The 17,122-nt window shown below is 50.2% G+C and overlaps 1 protein-coding gene and 1 long non-coding RNA gene across 6 annotated transcripts in view; one reads left to right on the forward strand and one right to left on the reverse strand.

The window, feature by feature from the left end:
* Window positions 1-17,122, forward strand: part of GRIP2 (glutamate receptor interacting protein 2) — a 246,488-nt gene that overhangs the window by 32,869 nt on the left and 196,497 nt on the right. The window lies entirely within an intron of this gene.
* LOC137862317 (uncharacterized) lies at window positions 13,994-16,464 on the reverse strand. The gene is made up of 2 exons (XR_011100179.1): window positions 15,772-16,464; window positions 13,994-14,355 (listed from the first exon to the last, which is right to left on the reverse strand). It is a non-coding gene; the product is annotated as an uncharacterized lncRNA (long non-coding RNA).

Genomic DNA, 17,122 nt, shown 5'->3' on the forward strand with positions numbered 1-17,122 from the left:
CAGGATGAAAAATAAACTGCTAAAAATAGGGGAAGGAAAAAAAAGGAGGGATTTTTTCACCTCCTTTGGCATCCAGCTGTGCTGTGAAAAACCGAAGTGGCAATCTGTATGTGGGGGCTTGGGCAAGGTTCCTTATAAAGGATGCTCATATTCAGTGGGAGCTTGTGCAGACTCACTGATAGAGTATTGCTGCTGTGCTGCTTGTTTCCAGGTGTTTAAAATATGTCGTTCTTAGGCCAGTTACACGCTGGATATTAGCTTCTGCTTAGCTGTGCAGAGCTTCCTCTCGTTCTCAGGCTGGAGCTGGAGGTCTGTCGGGCTGTGATCCTTCCTGCTACAGCCAGATCCTGCACCCCAAAGGCTGCTCTTGATCTCCGGCAGGGAGCCTTGTTATCCCAGGGAGCAAAGCTTCTGTGCTCACATGGGAGAGCAGCCAGAACGGGTTTGTAGCATCCTGCTCTTTGTTTCCAGTGTTGCACGGGCTCTGCTGTGATCTCAGTGAAGGCAAAGCCAAGGAGGGCGCCCCCTTCTCCCATTCCTTGCCGCCAACCTCCCCAAAAGTCCGGGTTACAGGGGGTGGGCAGGGGAGGCACCATCTGCATCCACACAAGCTTTTAATTTCCTTTCTCGTGCTCTCTTTCCAGCTCGGTTCACGCATTAAGAAAACATTAATAGCCTCCGAGTTTCACGCTCTGCTTCCAGCCCTCGTAACAAGATCTGCTCGGTTCTGCAGAGCGCTCCCTCCACGAGCGAAGGTGCCATCTGCAGATGTAACGCTGGGCGACAGCGCTGTGAACAAAGAGGGAAGCCCCCAGGGATCTGGTGGGGCTCTTCGTGCCCTGCTGCTCAGGACTGCACCTTCTTGGGGTCTCTAAATATCAGTGTGAAGCCCAGGGCCTGTTGCTGCCAGGTGTTTGGGTGGAGGTGGCCCTTCTGCAGGGCAGTCAGCCTGCCCTGGGGTCCAGCACTTCCAGCGCCCACCTTGGCAGGGGCTCCCGGGCTTTCTCTTCCCTCTCCTCCACCGTTCTTCCTAGCCTGGGACAACCCAGGTGTCTTCTGCTGAAGGGTCATGCGAGAGCAGCTGAGTGGGTTTTGGAGGCAGTTTTATTCCATTAAACTTCAGGGTTTTCAGGCTACCTTCCTCACCCGTGCAGAGCCCATGTGGCAGACGTCTTCATATTTTGCTGCTTGGTGGACTGTGAAATGTACTTAGTCGCAGTGCTCTGTCCTTGATCGCAAAATCACTCTAATCTCTCACTAATAATATATATTTTTTAGCTTGACATCTTTATTCCCCTTGGAATAGGAGCAAATATGTATTCCCAGCACAAACCTCTGATGTTGCTGGGCAGCAATTTCCTTCCTTTTTCTGTGCTCCGAGATTCAGAAGCCGGAATGCTTTTAAAACCTGAAGGACAGCAGGGCAGGCTTGTGCCGAGTGCTGGTCCTGCCCTCCCAGGCCTGCTGGCTGCAGGATGCTCTTGCGTTTTGTGGAGACTGAGTGTGGTACAAATTGAGGTACAGGCACTGCATGGACTGCGGGTGGGCTCTTTTTTGGCGTGTTCCCCTCTGCCAGGGGTGCTTTCTGTTGGCTGGTTTCTTGTTTTCCAAAATTAATTGGTGTTTTCTGCATCAATTCACAGCTGTTGGCATAAAGCGAAAGCAAAGCAGGGCATTCCTGTGTTTACAATGTTATTTCTTAAAGACCAGAAAGGGATTAAGTTGCACTGTGGGTTATATTTACCTGTCAGCAATGGCAGAGAACCAGCATGATGCTGCTGTCCCCAAAGCCTTTCCCTCTGCAGTGGCTGGCGACTGCCCTGCTGGCCCGTGGAGAAAACAGAGCCATGGAGTAGCTTTGTGGACTGTTGTCTGGCTTGTGGGTGACATTTTAGGCACCTGGTAATACCTGGTTCTAGCAACGAGTTTAGGAATGTGCATGCATCTCTGACTTCTTCACCCCTCCTCCAAACACTGCCATTGCTTGGGCCTCGATATCAATCGCAGCAGGAGCAAGCATGGGGATCAGCTGGGAGGTAACCCGGTAGGTGTTTGCCAAAAGAGGAACCACCACAAATTAGAAACAATACAAACAGCTGTTCAGGTGTGCTGCTTGCTTTCCATTTCTCTCTTCTCTGAGAGTTAAAATGAGAGGGGACGTGACAAGTGCTGAGCTGGAGCCTGCTCCCCTGGTAAGTCTGGCCCTGCGGTAATCCCGACTGCTTGTGAGCGAGCAGTGTTTGAAAAATCACAGGCGAGAGGTTTTTGATGCTCTCTCCAAAGAGACTCACATATGAATGAAACCTCCCTGGCTGTACGACTCTCAGCTGCTCTTTTGTGAAGCTCTGATTTGGCCGCGTGGTGCCTGCTGCTGCAGGAACATGCTCAGCCTGCTGCTTTCAAATACGGATAACTTGATGATGTTGTCTGGGTTTTCTACAACCTCTGTGTGAATTCCTGCTTAGAGCTGTGCTGCACTGGTATTTTATAATTCACTGTGGCTGAGAATACTTTAAAACTCTAACTTGCACAACTGTATTTTTTTTTAATTTTTTTACAAATGACTTTGTGTTATTTCCAAAATTGAGAGGGGAGTAGAAGAAAGAAAGGATGTAACCAAATGAAGAGCTAGGGGAGCAGCTGAATATTTCTGTCTGGTGTAAGGAGACCAGAGCAGCGAGCAGACAGCCTGCAGATGCATGTGCCAGGTGAGTGCCCTCTCCTGCACCCAGCTGTGTCACAGCCTCTCTGCTGCCAACAGAAGGGGGCCGGTAGCAGACCTGCACTATAGGGGTGTATAGGATATAGGATCTCACTAGGATACTGTGTGTGCAGGTAACAAGGCTGTGCAGGGAAATAACGGGGGGCTGTGAAGCCCTCAGAGCTGCAGGGACCCTCTGTGAAACTTCTTCCAGGTCAGGCAGGGAGCAGTTCTGTGAGCAAACCACCTGGGGCTGCTTTCCGAAGGTTTGTGTTAGTCTGATCCCCCCATACCTCAGAAAGGGCTTGTTGAGCCGCAGCTTTGCCTTTGCACAGGATTTCTTGTTTATGCTGCTGTGCTGCCTCTCGGAGGGGCCCCGTATCTCTGCTTCTCCATCCAGCGTGCCTGGAGCTGGGTGCAGCTGAGAGGTCACTGGGTTTAGGGGGGCACTGGTACAGATGGACACCTTTCTTTTGTGAAAGGGAAGCAAACGAAAACTAATGGCATTCAGTTCATGGCCTGCTTCCTATCTGCCAGTGTGTACAGAAGCCTCTGGTTGCTTGCTTTAATAGTGGCCACCCCGCTGGGCATCCTCTCCTGCTGTTTGTACTGGAGCTGTCTCTCTGTCCGTGCACATGCTACAAATCTTTGTTCCCTTAGGAAAATGGCCCCAAAATTGTTCTTCCTTACCCAATGGCCAGTTGCACTGAGAGCTTAGTTTGGAGCAGACTCCACAAACGCTGTTTTTCTGATTCTTTCCCATTCTGATTCGTGCCCACGCAGTTTGGATGGGCTCTGCAGAGTAAGCTCCAGCAGCCTTGATTTAACAAGTTGAAAATACTTCCAGCTCTCAGTCCCTCTGAAAGCATTTGAATTGAATGGTGTCAGCTCGTGGGCCAGAAATCCTGGGAGCCTGCTTTCGGTGCTGTATCGGTTTTCTCTGAGTTTGCAGGGAAAGTCCCTGGGAGCTGCTGTCCAAAGATAGAATTACTGGTAAGGAATATTGAGACACAAATACTCATAAATTTTTTCATTGCCTGGGAACTCCCTTCCAGCTGAATCCCAAGTCCCTAATGTGCCAGAAATACTTCTGGTACTTTGTCATAAAATGCGGTGTTGTTTATCAAAGGTGTCTTTGCTTCAGGCACAACACGTGTGTCCTGTCTGCTGCGAGGATGGCTGGGGGGGTGTTGGTGTGGTAAGGGGCTTTGTGCCTTCACAAACATTCAGTGTATCTTTTCCTTCTAATTCTGGACAATGTTTGTCTTGGGTTTGTACAGCAGGAAGGTTTCAAGGACAAACCAAAACTCCTTAAAAGCAAACCCAAATGTTCAGTTAAATAAGCTTTGTGCATTTTTACCATGGATTTTCAGGATGATTCTCAGATGGCCAGTCTGTTCTTAGATCCACAGTTGTTGTTTTGTTCCTGAATTAAGACTTTTGCTCCATGACTGGGTTTTGCTGCATACATATTGAAACATTCCTTGCCCTCAGAAGGCACATAGCCAGCACGGTGCTGACATGGGCTGGGCTCTTTGATCTGAGTCGCATGTGGCCAGCAGAGATGGTGACAAAAAAACCTCCAAATGCAGAACTTGGCTCCTCAGAGGGCTCCGCTTCAAAGCAACTTCTGGCTTTTAGGTTAGTGAGCTTCAGCCCTTGTTTACTGACAAGTTGTTTCTAAGTCCCTTGGGGATGTCTCGTGCAGAGATGATGCCTCCTGAGATGTACAGGGAAATGGAGGGCGCTTCCAGGGAACACCATCCCCTGGGAAACACTACAAGGGCCAGCCTCACAAGTTATCAGATGCTTTTTTTTCTCCCCAGGTGGGCCTTGCAACACAGGCAGTGCTCTGAATTGAGCTGTGTTGCTGTCTTATTGCCCCCCAGAGAGAAGCAGACAACTCCTGCAATCATTAAGGAAAGCAGAGGTGGTTTGGCCACCCCAAGTTCTCCGGTGTGGAGAAGTTGCTGCGCAGAACCACCTGTTTTTAATTAATCTTTTGAACCAATTTGGTTCTAGCAAACCAATTCCATTAACGGGCTAAGCAGAATAATGACAGGCACAGCTGCTATAATTCCTCGTTACGCTCCTAGTTGAAACAAAATCCTCTTTGCATCGGGAAACACTAATCTAATGTCACGACTGTTCATTATGAAATCTTTGGTAGCTGAGCACATCCAAATGCTTCACGTGTTTTCGTAATTTTTTCCCCTCCCTGCTATATGACCAAAATATGTAAATTATGGGCTGACTTCTCCCCAGAGAACCAGAGCTAATTGGCGCATTAATGTCTGCGAGATAAATCAAATCGCTGTCCCCTGCTATGCTCTGCTACAGGGGAGACTTGTATAGTAGCTCTAATGTTCTTTGGGATGATTTAAATTTGATTTCAGTCGGTCTTGCAGCTCGCTTATCAGCCAGGTAAGGGTTCAAATGCTCATTTGCTGTCTTCACCTCAGAACTGAAATGTGCTGGGTTAAGCTTGAATTAGCAAACGGTCTTGGCTGATGGGAAAAACTTGCTGGCCTGGGTTAGACCATATCTATCTGTATATCCTACTGACCTACACCTGCTGGTGCAAAAGGGTGTCTGGAGAAGAGGATAGGGTCAATGTGTGCGTTGAGTCTTGGTTCCCTGTCTGCAGCCTTCCCCCTGCTCCTGCCTCCTGCTCCAGGCCATTTCCTACACCTTGAGAGCTGGCTGTGAGTTGGGTGATGTCCTCCTGAAACCCACCTGTGCTTTTGGCCTCCCTCCCATCCTTCAGCCCCAAGTTACGAAGGGTGGCTTTGTTGGGTTTGAATGCTGTGTCCTTGTGTATACCCTAAATCACTAGGGTACCTTTTTTTAGCTAAAGGGGCAAAACTGCCCTGTGAAGATGCAAAAATTGCAACAACCAGGTCGTGGAGTGGGCAAAATGAGAAACCCAAGGAGGTGAGAGGGGGATGCAGGTTTGGTTCAAACTGAGATCCAACACCCTGGTTTTGCTTGGAAGCTCACTGCTCCTTACATTGCTGTGTGGCTGTGTGTGTGCGATGTGCTCTGCTGCCCTTTGGAAACTTACAGCTTACCCTCGAGACCTGACGTCAGTGAGTTCTGAAGTGCTAGTTCTGAGCTGGATTTATCACCACGAAACAGCTGAGGTTTTGTGGGTTGGAGCCAAACCAAGTTCCCCGAGAGAGCACAGAAAGGGAGAGGGGGTCCTGGCACGGGCTGGTTCCTCCCTCCTGGAGCAAGGGAGGGCAGGAGGCAGCCCAGGTCCTGTCCTGTGCCTGCTGCCTCTCAGCCCCGTTATTGCCCAGCTCCTCGCCTCAAGGTGACCTTGTTGCAGGACACAGTGTCTCACGCAAAATCATAAAGCTTCCTGGCCTCAGCAGGGGCTGCAGCATGTCCTGATCATTCAGGGTTCTAGTCTAGCTGGTGAAATGCCTTGCTTGCTAGCTCTGAGGGCTTGGTGGCTGCAGTTACAGTGGGTATTTCATGTTCAGAATCCACTCTTAAGACTAGATACTTTCTTTAACTTCACCTACATAATGCGTAGCCCCCTGGTATGTGTTTGGGGTCGCTTCCAGGCTGTGGCAGAGCTCAGAGGAGAGGCGCTGTCTTACAGTGCTGGGGCTACAACTGCTCGTGCCCCTAGGGAGCAGCTGCAGCCCTACAAGTACAACTCATGTTCCCCACTGCTGTGTGTGTGGGATGGCTGTGCCAGGCTGGTGCTTGTGTTAGATCTGTGCTGTGCCTGGATCAGGAGGAACGGGCTCTGGATTTCTGTGCAAGTGATTACTCAATGAAATAGTGCAAGAGAAAGGAAATCGAAGTCACTGGGATAACTTTGGAACTCGGTTTTACCCCTCTGTGAGATTTGGAGTGATTTGAGAAGAGGTGCTCAGCGCAGCTTATCAGCTTAGTTGGGTTGGAGGAACGGGAAATCAGTGGAGCGACGGAGGCCAACTTCCAGAGACCGGCTTTGCCAGGGAAGGCAGCTGCCAAGCAGAGCTTTACATGACTCGAGTGCAGTGGAGCAGGACTGTGGAAATCCTTCTGGCTCCAGCTTTAAGCAGCTGGCTGCCGATAAACACACACACATAACCCTCTGCTGACCACGGCCATCCTCTCGCATAGATGCGTGCCCTGTCGGTAAGCAGAGCCGTGTCTTGGCTTTACTACCTGAGGGAGCTCCCAACCTGCTCTGGGAAGATAAAGGGGGACGTGGATAAACCCCTGCTGCGATTGCTTCCCCTTGGGCTTCGTATCTGCTGCATTAATTAGGGAGATGGAGGCAGGCAGGCTGAAAGCTGCTGGGCATCCCCCAAAGCAAGGTTTTGGCCCAGCAGGCTGGTTGTAAAACTTGCTTGCTTCCCTCAACACCTCATTTCCCCAAAACCTCTAGATTGCGGTGGGTGGCTTCTTCCAGTTCCACAAGGATGCTGAAAGCAGAAGGCTGCTGCTCATCGTAAAGCTCCTTCAGCCAGCCCACGGTGCTTTATCCACTGGCTGGTGCGTTCTGCTCACTGTCAGAGCTCACTGCTCACCTGACCGAAAACAGGTTCCTATCTTCTAGGCATCCCCAGCGCATGTAATGGCACTTGAACTACAGCTTGCAGGGTAGCCAGCATAATTTTTCCTCCCCAAAATAAATAACAAACACAAAAAAAGCCCACCCAAAACTAAAACCCACCCCACAGTAGCAAAGTAATAACCACTGTTAACGTTTCGAGGCTTAATGCTTCTGCCATGGTCTTTAGTTGATAATTGAAATTGCAAGAGAAGTGTAATGCTTGAAATTCATGCCGTTAATTTTATTGCTAGCACTTGTAATTGGAAAGTAATTCGGAAATCAATATCAACGTGACGTTGTGTGGAATGGGAAGGCCTGGAGTGAAACCATGAACTGCCCTGTATTTAAGGGGGAGCCACTGTTTTGGGAGACATTGGATTCATTTGACCCAGCTTTTCTTCTTTCTAGCCATAAATAAGGTCTCCCCAGTGCTGTTTGGGTGCGCTATATTGCGTGTGAGTATGTTTCTCAAAAGTTTCTGATGTTTCAAGCCCTTTCTGTGTCCCACAGCCTGCTCCAGGTGCTCTTAGAGTCTGTGGAAGAGGCCAGGAGAAGGTCATGAAACTTTTCTATGCCTAAACCCTCCTTTTCCATGGCAGAATGTGCTCCTGCACAAATGCTGGAAAAGCACCGCAGTGCCCTGGCTGAGCCTCAGGTCGTTAAAGCTTCTCTAATTGCTCTGCACCCTCTGTGGACAAACGAAGAGCCTGGCTGGGATGGCTGAACTTTTCAGAGGTGTGTGCCTGAGCTGCGGGTGTCGCCGTGCTCCAGACCTTGCCCGAGTTAAAGATCTGGGCTGGGGAGGCTCGGTGGGCTCCAGTGGGGGTAGATGAGAGGCCTGGGCAGGCAAGGGGTTATTTAAATAAGAGAGGGGTTATTTAAATACGAAACTCTTTTGCCTTCAGTCTCATCCTTTAATTTATCAAGGTAATTAACTGATGTTACTGAGGGATGCTTTGTTCTGAAGCTCTGCCCTCCTCCATCCCAACTGAGAGAAGACGCCTGCACGCGCAGGGTGCGTTACTCCTGTCCTGTAAGTCGTGTGCAAGTGCACCGATGTTTTCTCATTCATTTGGTTTCATTTTAACCTTTCTCTCTTCACCCCGAGCTCAGCTGAAGTACATCACAGGTTCTGCAGCTAATTAGCACGATCACAGCTGTCCGTGTCGGGGTGGGAGATGGAGTTAGAGGCAGGCAGGATCCCGATGTATGGGAGCCTCATTACGGAGTCTCCAGTGCGGCCGTGCCTAATGAAATTCAAACAGATCAGGTTAAATTAGATTAGTTAATGGAATTCTCATCTTCTCAGTTTAATGCAGTTCTGAGCAGTGAATCTTTAGTTTCCGTAGAAAATAAATGTTTCTTTGAATTGGATTTGACCTAACCCTGCAGGCCCGAGCTGCCTGTGCTTTGGAGAAGCTCACGTCCAGGGGTTGAACCGCGTGGCCTCAGCTCATGGGTGTCTTTTGGGGTCTCCGTGAGTAATTTGGTGCTAGAAGAGGATGGGAGGCTTCACAGCGCTCTTCTGTGGTGGTCCCAAGGGACTTGTGTGGTGGGTCCCTCCTGCTTTTGGTGGCCGTAGCTGGGAGAGAAGCATGGAAGAAGTAGGCTCTGTTGCAGCACGCTTTGTGGTGTTTGTATTGTGTGATCAGTGACGTGATTCTTTGCCCTGGTACCAGGGGAAGATGAAGGACAGGGGAGGCACCCAACAGGTAACACAGTGATTGCCCTGCTGGGTTGATCTTTTGCAAGTGCTAAATTCACATAATTCTCAGTGGAATTGCGAGCAGTGTGGTTACCTGGTGTCACCGGCTGACAGCGTGAGCACTTGTGAAGGGCCAGTAAGGCTGCGGGCTCCTTCAGCTCAGAGCCCTTCATTCACCTGCTGGAGCACCAGGCACTTCGGCTGCGTGGTGCCGTGTCTGTACTGCACCACTGTGACCGGCCTGCCCCTGGGATCAGAGGGCACATCTCATCCTCTTCCCCATCTTCCCCATCAGTGCTGTGCTGCAGGTACAGAGCGCTGCCGGCCCTGGGAGCAGTGTTCATAGCGGGGCTCCTCGCTCCTGCCTTAACACACGTTTCTTCCCAGCTGAAAATCTCATTGCCAGCTCGATAATTGTTTTCATTGCTTCATTGGGAGTCAGGAGGTTAACATCTTGAGCAGCAGCTAAAATAGACGAGAGCAAATAGCACAATAGTTTAATCCCCTGGAAATTATGCTTTTCAGTGTGGAGCGATGCTTCCTTTTTATCTCGCCCCCTTTCTTCTTTTAAAGGGCAGAATTACATTTGACTTACAGCTGAGCCCAGGACCTGTAGTCTTTTGCTTTTGCAGGCAGAGTCCCTGAATGCTCAGTCCCTGAATGTTGCCCAGCTTGAGGATGCAGCAGCCGAGCCACCCGCTCTTGCTGTCCCCGAGCGTGGTCCCTTGCAAGTGGCAGCCCAGGGCCCGTGGTGGAGCAGCGGCTTCTGGCGGTGCCTGCAGCAGAGCTGGGAGCGAGTTCAAGTTGTCACCGCGGAGATGAGCGGCTTCCAGCGTGCAGAAATGCCTGGCCCTTCTCTCTTGACTCTATCGCTTTCCTCCCAAACAGCCGCGCAGTCGTTTTCCAAGTGAGCCAGCTGGGTTTGACAGATGTCCCTGGCTTTTTCTGGGCCCATTGTTGAAGGGGGAAAAGGGAGGGAATATTCTGAATTGGAGGAAATAGCTTCTGCTGGCAGTCTGCAATTTCATGGGCTGGGAGATGAACTGCCCTTCTCTCACTCAATTGCCATCAGCTCCATTCATTGTAATCTGCATTTGCAGCCTGGGAAGCATCGCTTCTCGCGGGAAGGGCTGGAATCACCACTTCTGGGGGGTGTTCAGGTGTGCTCCTACCCTTGCTGCAGAGCTTTGGATACCGCAGACCTAAAGGATGAGACCTAAAGGATGTAGTGTGGGTTTCTGAAGTCCTAAGGGTGAGGCTTTCACAGTCCTTATCTGGGAATTAAATCTCTATACCTTGCATGCTTTTTTCAGCCCCATCCCAAAGCTTTGCAAACACTTGTGCAAGGGAAGGTCCTCTCTCCTGCCCTAAACATACCAGGTAAGGTTCTCCCTCCTGCCTTGAAGAGCCATGTGTACTCACACGCTCTTAAATAACATGATTCAAAGAGGCTTTTTCGTCCTAATGTAGAAAGATCCCCGTGTCTGATTATTGCTGACAAATTGTGAAGTTAGCAAACTTGACATTATGGCTAAATACCAACATCAAATGTCAACATTATGCCATCTATATCTTTTCTTTTTCTTTTTTTGTATTTTTTGTTGTTGATGGAAGCACGTGAAATACATCAGCTGCCTGAGAGTGATGATATTAAAAATAGAAGGGGGGTGAAATGCCATCCACGTTAAAGGTCACTCATTGGAAATGAATTTCAAGGAATGTGTTCAGATGAGAGGTTAAGAAGAGATTCTTCATTTCTCCTTCCTAACGGCTGGGGGAAGCCTCCAGCTCTCCCTTCACTGACGTGTGCAGGTTTTGCTCTGCCTGGGATTTTTCTGCCCTCCTGGCAGTGCTGCTGGTTGCAGGGCAGCACACACAAGTCTGCCTTCTCCGAGCTGCAGGGACGCAGGCACGCTGTCACTGACTCTGACCATGCAAATTGTCCCAATGCTCAGTGAGAGCAGAGTCCAAAGGGCAGGTTTAGGACACCTTAGCTGAAAACGCAGATTTTATGTTGGCTTTTAGAGTTCGGGCGATCAGCTGAAGAGGGGAGGAGAGAAGCAGGGGGAGCGCTGTAATTATTCAATACTGCATTTATGGCAACACGCCAAGTGGGAAATTGTCAAAAATAGAAGTTCGGTAAAGAAATCTGTCAATACTGGAAGCCTCATTTCCTTCCCTGTGTTATCTTCCCCGAGGGAGGCAATAAAGGGCGGTATTACCCAACCCTCGTGTTTATTTGCTGTAACAATTTCCCACTGCCCAGCTATTAGCGAGTTACGACCATTGGTGGTCTGGAAGCTCTTGGAAAATAAGCCACGAGACAATATTAAATTTTCATTTGCAAGGTAAGCGTGGAGGTGCCTGTTTGCTGGGCAGTGTCTTGAGTGCCTGGTCCTCTGATGGCACAGAAGTTTGGGAAGCGCTGTGGTCCCCTGGAAGGAGGTGTCTGCTGGAAGCTCCTGTGGCCCTTTGGTGACAGCAGGGGCCGGGGAATTTTGGGCAACAGCACATTTCAGCCTGCTGGTGGTCTCCCTGACCGGCAGCTCCCATGGCACATGGCAGGGATGGGTCTGATGCCTGGGCCAGGGGAGCTGCTCTTCTGGGAGCTCTTCTCAGCCCTAGCCCCTGACTTGGGAGCATCTTTAAGGCACGTCCTTCCTCTTCCTCAGCACAGTGACCTGTGGGGGCCTTTCTGCAAGTTTAGACTGGTCCAGGGATTGCAGCCAGTGGGAGCTGTCAGCATTACATGAGGGGAGGAGGTGTAATTTTAACATAGCAGCCAGTTTGCGTGTTATTCACATTGTGTGTTATACATGAGATCTGACTTCTAAAAACATCAAACCACTTGCATTGGACATCAAGTCTGTGGAAGCAGCATCGCAGAGCTCCTGAGCTCATGGCTCCCATGGTCAGAACCCTCTCCCAAGCCCTTGATTTTGGGTGGCTCAGCCAGACAGGAGAGGTGCAGCTTACGGGGTCCAGATGTTGGATGCATGTTGGAGGACACGCTCAATGTGTTCCTGATGCTCAGATTTGTCTAAGGGCTGCTGCTGTTATTCTCAGATTGAAGCCCCCCGTTTCTGTTTGGTATTTACTCTGCAAAATGTGCTCCCCCCCATCAGCTCTGTGCATGTGTTTAGTATAAAGGTGCCTGCCCGGTGTTGTAAACCTTTCTGAGAAGATGTTGTCCCTTCTGTGCATTGCATAGTTCAGTGTTTTCTTGCAAATTGGTCTGGAATAGAGCTTTTCATGCTTTTATGTGGCTCTAGGGGGAAAATGGTGATTTCTGCAGAAGGGTCTGACTGTACGGTAATTGTCAGGGAGGTGTGGGTGAGAGGGAAAACAAACAGATCAGGTGTCCAGCATTTTGTGGCCACTAAAGTTTTCTTTGATCTTAAAAATCTGTTTAAACACCTTTGAAGGCAGGATTCCTGATGTGCACCCGTGGTTCCTCACTGCAGGAGCAGCACAAACAGCAGGCCCTTCTCCTTCAGGGTACTTTGAAATCCTAGTTCACGACCACAAACTGGTCACAGCAACCTGGAGAGAAGGGCACAAATGCACTTTAAAGGCTTGGTGAAGGACAGGAGGTAGCGTGAGGCTGCTGCAGGAAGGGGTCTGTGTATTCGGGAGCTGTACTCTCTGAAGGGGTGGAGGAAAAAGACCTGAGATGAAAGGTTTGTGTTAGTACTGCTAGTTATATTTGGGCAAATATCTTTTTGTCTTACTTAAAGGGAAGCTGAGTGCAGGAGGTGTTGGTGAGATTACACAAGATGCACGTGGGGACTTAATTTTTCCTTCTGTGTAAATTTTAAAAATACCTGCAGCAAGAAAAGCTTTGCCCTCAAAAGCATCCCATGAAACTCAGAATCTGCTTTCAAGTGAAAAGACAACTGCAAATGCTTCTGTGGGAGAGCACAGGGCAAAATGCTGCTTTGAAGGAGTTTACGAGTGTGTGGAGCAGGGCTCTGTTGGTATCTGCTTGGATTTTCAAAGGCAGTTATCAAGGTCCCTCACAGAAGACTTTTAAAGAAACAAATCTGCTGTGGAAAAAGAAGGAAGATCCGTACATGAATAAAAATAATAGGTTAAAAGAAGAAGAAAGGAGCGTGGAAGTAAATCGTCTTTTCTTTCAGAAGAAAGTCACCGGCAGAGTACTGCGGGGTCTGTGCTGAGACCTGCGCTGCTTCAGAGATGCAGCAGAGGCTTGACAAAGGAACAAATGGAAGAGAAATGAGTTCTGGCAGAACAGCAAACTGTTTAGGGTGGTGAAGACGAGGGTGAAGTGCGAAGATGTGCAGGATGATGTTCTGAAATGGGGCGGCGGGATGATAAAACAACGGATGAATTTCAGGGTAGGAAAATGTGAAGCAAGGCACACAGAAACAATTCTGCCTGTACACGAGGTGAGGAGCTGCGAGATGCCTGCGGTGTACTCACGGGGCTCGAGGTCCTGGTTATAATGCAGAGCTCTGTGGAAGTGCTAGCTCGGTGCTCAGCAGTGAGCAAAACCAAATTGCACATTAGGAGTTATTAGCCAAGGCAGTGGGAAGGCAACATGGTGCAGCTGGGTAAGCCCAGGGTTAACCACCTGCTGCTTCTGTCTCCTGGCGCAGGAACGAACCAGGAGAGCTGGAAGGAAGCTCGGAGCAGGATTAAAAGCAGAAGTGCTGGATAATTTCTACAGCAAGAGTTTTATTGAAGACTGGGACTCAGGCTGAGAAATAATACTGCAGAGGTTTTGAAAAGTCGTAAGAAAGGTGGTGAAGGGAGCGACTTCTGGAGGCACACCTCCGAGGGGCACGGGATGAAGGGGAAGGCTGAAAGCTGGGCTGCTGGGGGCAGCGTGGGCCAGGGCGTGCAGTTGTTGCGATGCATGTGGAATGGAGTGCTAATCACGGGTGTCACGGCCTTTTGGCAAACGTCTGGGAAGCCTCTAATGAAAGGTTAATTGGCTGGTGGATTGGCACAGAGGGGGCCAGGGAGAACGCGGCGCTGCTGAGAGAGAGGAGGGTGAGAGTGCAAATGGAGATAAATTGATTTTATTTCTCTGCACCACGCTAGGATGGTAATTCACACCGCTCCCCTGGCAGTGAGACTGGGATGGCTGCTGCTCAGCCAGTCCTCTGGCACTGCTCCCCGTTCCCTTGGCTTGGTTCGAGGCTGGGGGCACCGCAGCCCTGAGCAGCACCCAGGTCCTGGGAGGAGCCGGGTGTCTCACTGAGCTCTGCTCTCCTTAACCTGGTCGAGAGCTCTTCAGAGCAGCACTGGGAGATTTGGGGCTCTGCTGCCTTTGCTTCTCATCACCACCTGCGTCAGGGCAGCGCTGGCACCAAAGAGGCAAAGTTGATGAGATTCTGCTCTTGGAAGTGTGTCTGGGTTTTATCTCTGTTAATAAAAAGCAAAAGGTTAAAGGGAGCTCTGGACGGGAGAACACTATTAAAATTAATTTAGTTTTCTAACTGGGCAGATAGCTTGGAGATGATCTTAGTGCTTGCATCCAGATGGGATCTTTCCCCTCAGTCAGGGCAAATGTTACCTTGTCAAAATGAAGCATTTGGGGGATCTGGGTGCTTGCCAGCAGCAGGGCTGCAGACCACGTCAGGCCTTTTTGAAGTTTCTTTTATTCCTGATCGAATTGGCTGCGTTTCATGAATTATCCCTGAGGTTGCTGCTGTGCTTCTGTGTTACCAGGCAGCTCCCAGTGCATGCTGTTCTGTTTGCTTCTCCATCTCTCACCTCCGAATTCCACCTGATTACTATGCAAAATCCCCTCGTATCACCCGACTAATTACTGATGGGGCTATACCCTGTCCTGCCTCCTGGTGCCCCCAACACCGTGCATCTGGGTGGGGGCTCCCCCCGTGGCACGTAGGCTCTGGCAAGAGATGAGGGATCTGTGCCCAGGTGATTGTGATTTTGGCTAACCTCAAATATTGGTGGCTGTTAGAAATGCACCCTTAGCTCTCCCTCTTCTTCTTTCTCATTTATCTCATTTTTCTCATTATTTTATTCATTTAGCTCCTGGGAGCTGCTGCTGTAAAACACCTCCCAGGCTTGGCTGACAGCTGGGCTAGCTGCTGGCAGTGCTGCAGTTGCCATGTTCCTAAAGAAAGTTGTGTTTGCTCTCTGAGGAAAAACCACGACGCAAATTTCTTCACCAGGCCAAATTTGTATGAATATAAGGATTTGCCTTTTAATTGTTCAAATTGTCTGCTCTTGGCTTTTTTGAGCTATTCCTAATGGAAAAGATCACAATGAAAAAAAAAAGCTGATAGTGAGAGTTTGATCTACCAGCAACTAAATCTGAGAATGAATAAATCCGGGATAAAAGAGCTCAGGAAGATAAGATTTGCAATACCACCAAATACCCCCCTAGCCTGGTGCTGAGTACGGGCTACTGCAGGAGAAAGCCTTGAACAAAACGCCCTTGCATGCTTGATAGCACACTGCAAGAGTAAAACCATGTTCTCTCTTCGGAGCTGTTTGTGGGCCAGCAGTATTTTCTGAATCTACACACCTTAGAAAAGCCCTTAAGACTTCCTAGAGACTCTGCTTTGAAGGAAAATCCCTAGAAAATAAAGACACCTGACTTTGGAGCATCCCGAGTCGGGGGCACACGAATTCCCTGCTGAGCAAGAAGCTCAGGTCCCTCCATCAGGCTGCTGTATGGCCACAGCGGGCCCCCAGTGCCTCCCAAAGCCTGTCTCTTTGGGTTTCTCTGGCTGCCAGCACGAGCAGGGCCTCATGAGCTGGCACTATTAGCATGTGTGTTTTCCCCTCGCGCTGCGCAAGAATAATTACCCTCTCCCGGCAGCGTGAGTGTTGCTGTTCCCTCTGATTTATGAAGGCAAAGAGCTCGTTTGGGAGGATGAGTCAGAAGTAATTGAGCTCCAGGGGGGCTGTATTTCATCGCTTCTCCTCTCTTTATTTCTGCCCTGCACTGTACCTCCCCGTTACCCATCCTTTGGCCTGCCAGGCAACACGTGGTTAAGCTCGGAAGCGAGCTTGGGCTGCACACTTCGATTCACATTTAGCACCAGACCTGATCCTATAACTCAGGAAGGTGACACAGCTGATCCTTTAAGCTATGTAAGGAGGCCGTGGATACAACATGTTCCCATACAGGCTGCTGCGGAGCAGTTGGTGTCCTGTACAAGCTGTGGGATGGGTCCGAGAGCTTCTGGGGGGGGATGTTCACGTGCAGCTGCTGCTGGAGGGGGTCTGGCAGCTGGTGACTTGTAGGGAGAAGCGCTGGGTTTGGGTGCAGGGCATGGAGCATGTAACCAGATCTCCCCAAATGCCACGGAGTCGTTTGGAGGCCAGGGAAGGTTTTAGGGAAGCCTTGGTGCAGCTGTGCAGAGGAAGGCAGGGGCAGGCCTCTCGGGAGGGGAGAGGTTTGCAGCAGGGGGTGTGAGGCTGGTGCTGCTTCAACTCCTGCTGCTGGAGCAGGTCGTCAGGGCAGAGCCCAAGTGAGCAGGGGATGGGCTGGGATACGGCTGGGGTACAGTTCTGTCTCTTGCTGAACTGACACAAGCAATAGATGGCAGATGGATTTTGCAGTTTGCTGACTAAGTTCTGTGGTGTTGATTGTCCCCGTGATGCGTGAGACCCCTTGAGAAGACTCCGAGCAGTGATATCCGAGTTTTGGGGGGTCTCAGGTGAGTCAGGGTGATGTGAAAGATCCATGATGAGGGAGAGCTGCAGGCTGAGTGCCTGGCAGCAAGGAAGGGAGGTTTCTCTCCCCTCTTGACATAATTCCCCTCCTGGCATGGTGGTGAGCCAGGCGCTGGCACTAGCAGGGACCTCGATCTCACGGGCAGGATTCAAGCCGAGGAGCTGAGCAACTTCCCCAGCCTCCTAGAAGGGCCCAGCAGAAACTCAGCAGCAACCAGCAAATTTGGGAACCTCGGGCAGTGCAGTTCAAGTTGGGAAGTCTGCCTCGCTGCTGGTTTGGTTTCTCCTTGTGCAAGCATCGCTTGTTTTAGTTCTGAACTTCCCCTGCTAAAGCTCTCTGATAGGGAAGAGCAAGGCGGCTCACCTGGCGCCCCATTCCCCCGCTATTTTGCACAACTCCTTTGCCAAAACGTTTGCCTGATCCAGCCGCTGGCTGCTAAACCTCCGTGAGAGCCGCAGTGACTGAGGGCTCTGCTCT

Source organism: Anas acuta, chromosome 11 (genome assembly GCF_963932015.1).
Source record: "Anas acuta chromosome 11, bAnaAcu1.1, whole genome shotgun sequence".
Lineage (NCBI taxonomy): Eukaryota > Metazoa > Chordata > Aves > Anseriformes > Anatidae > Anas > Anas acuta.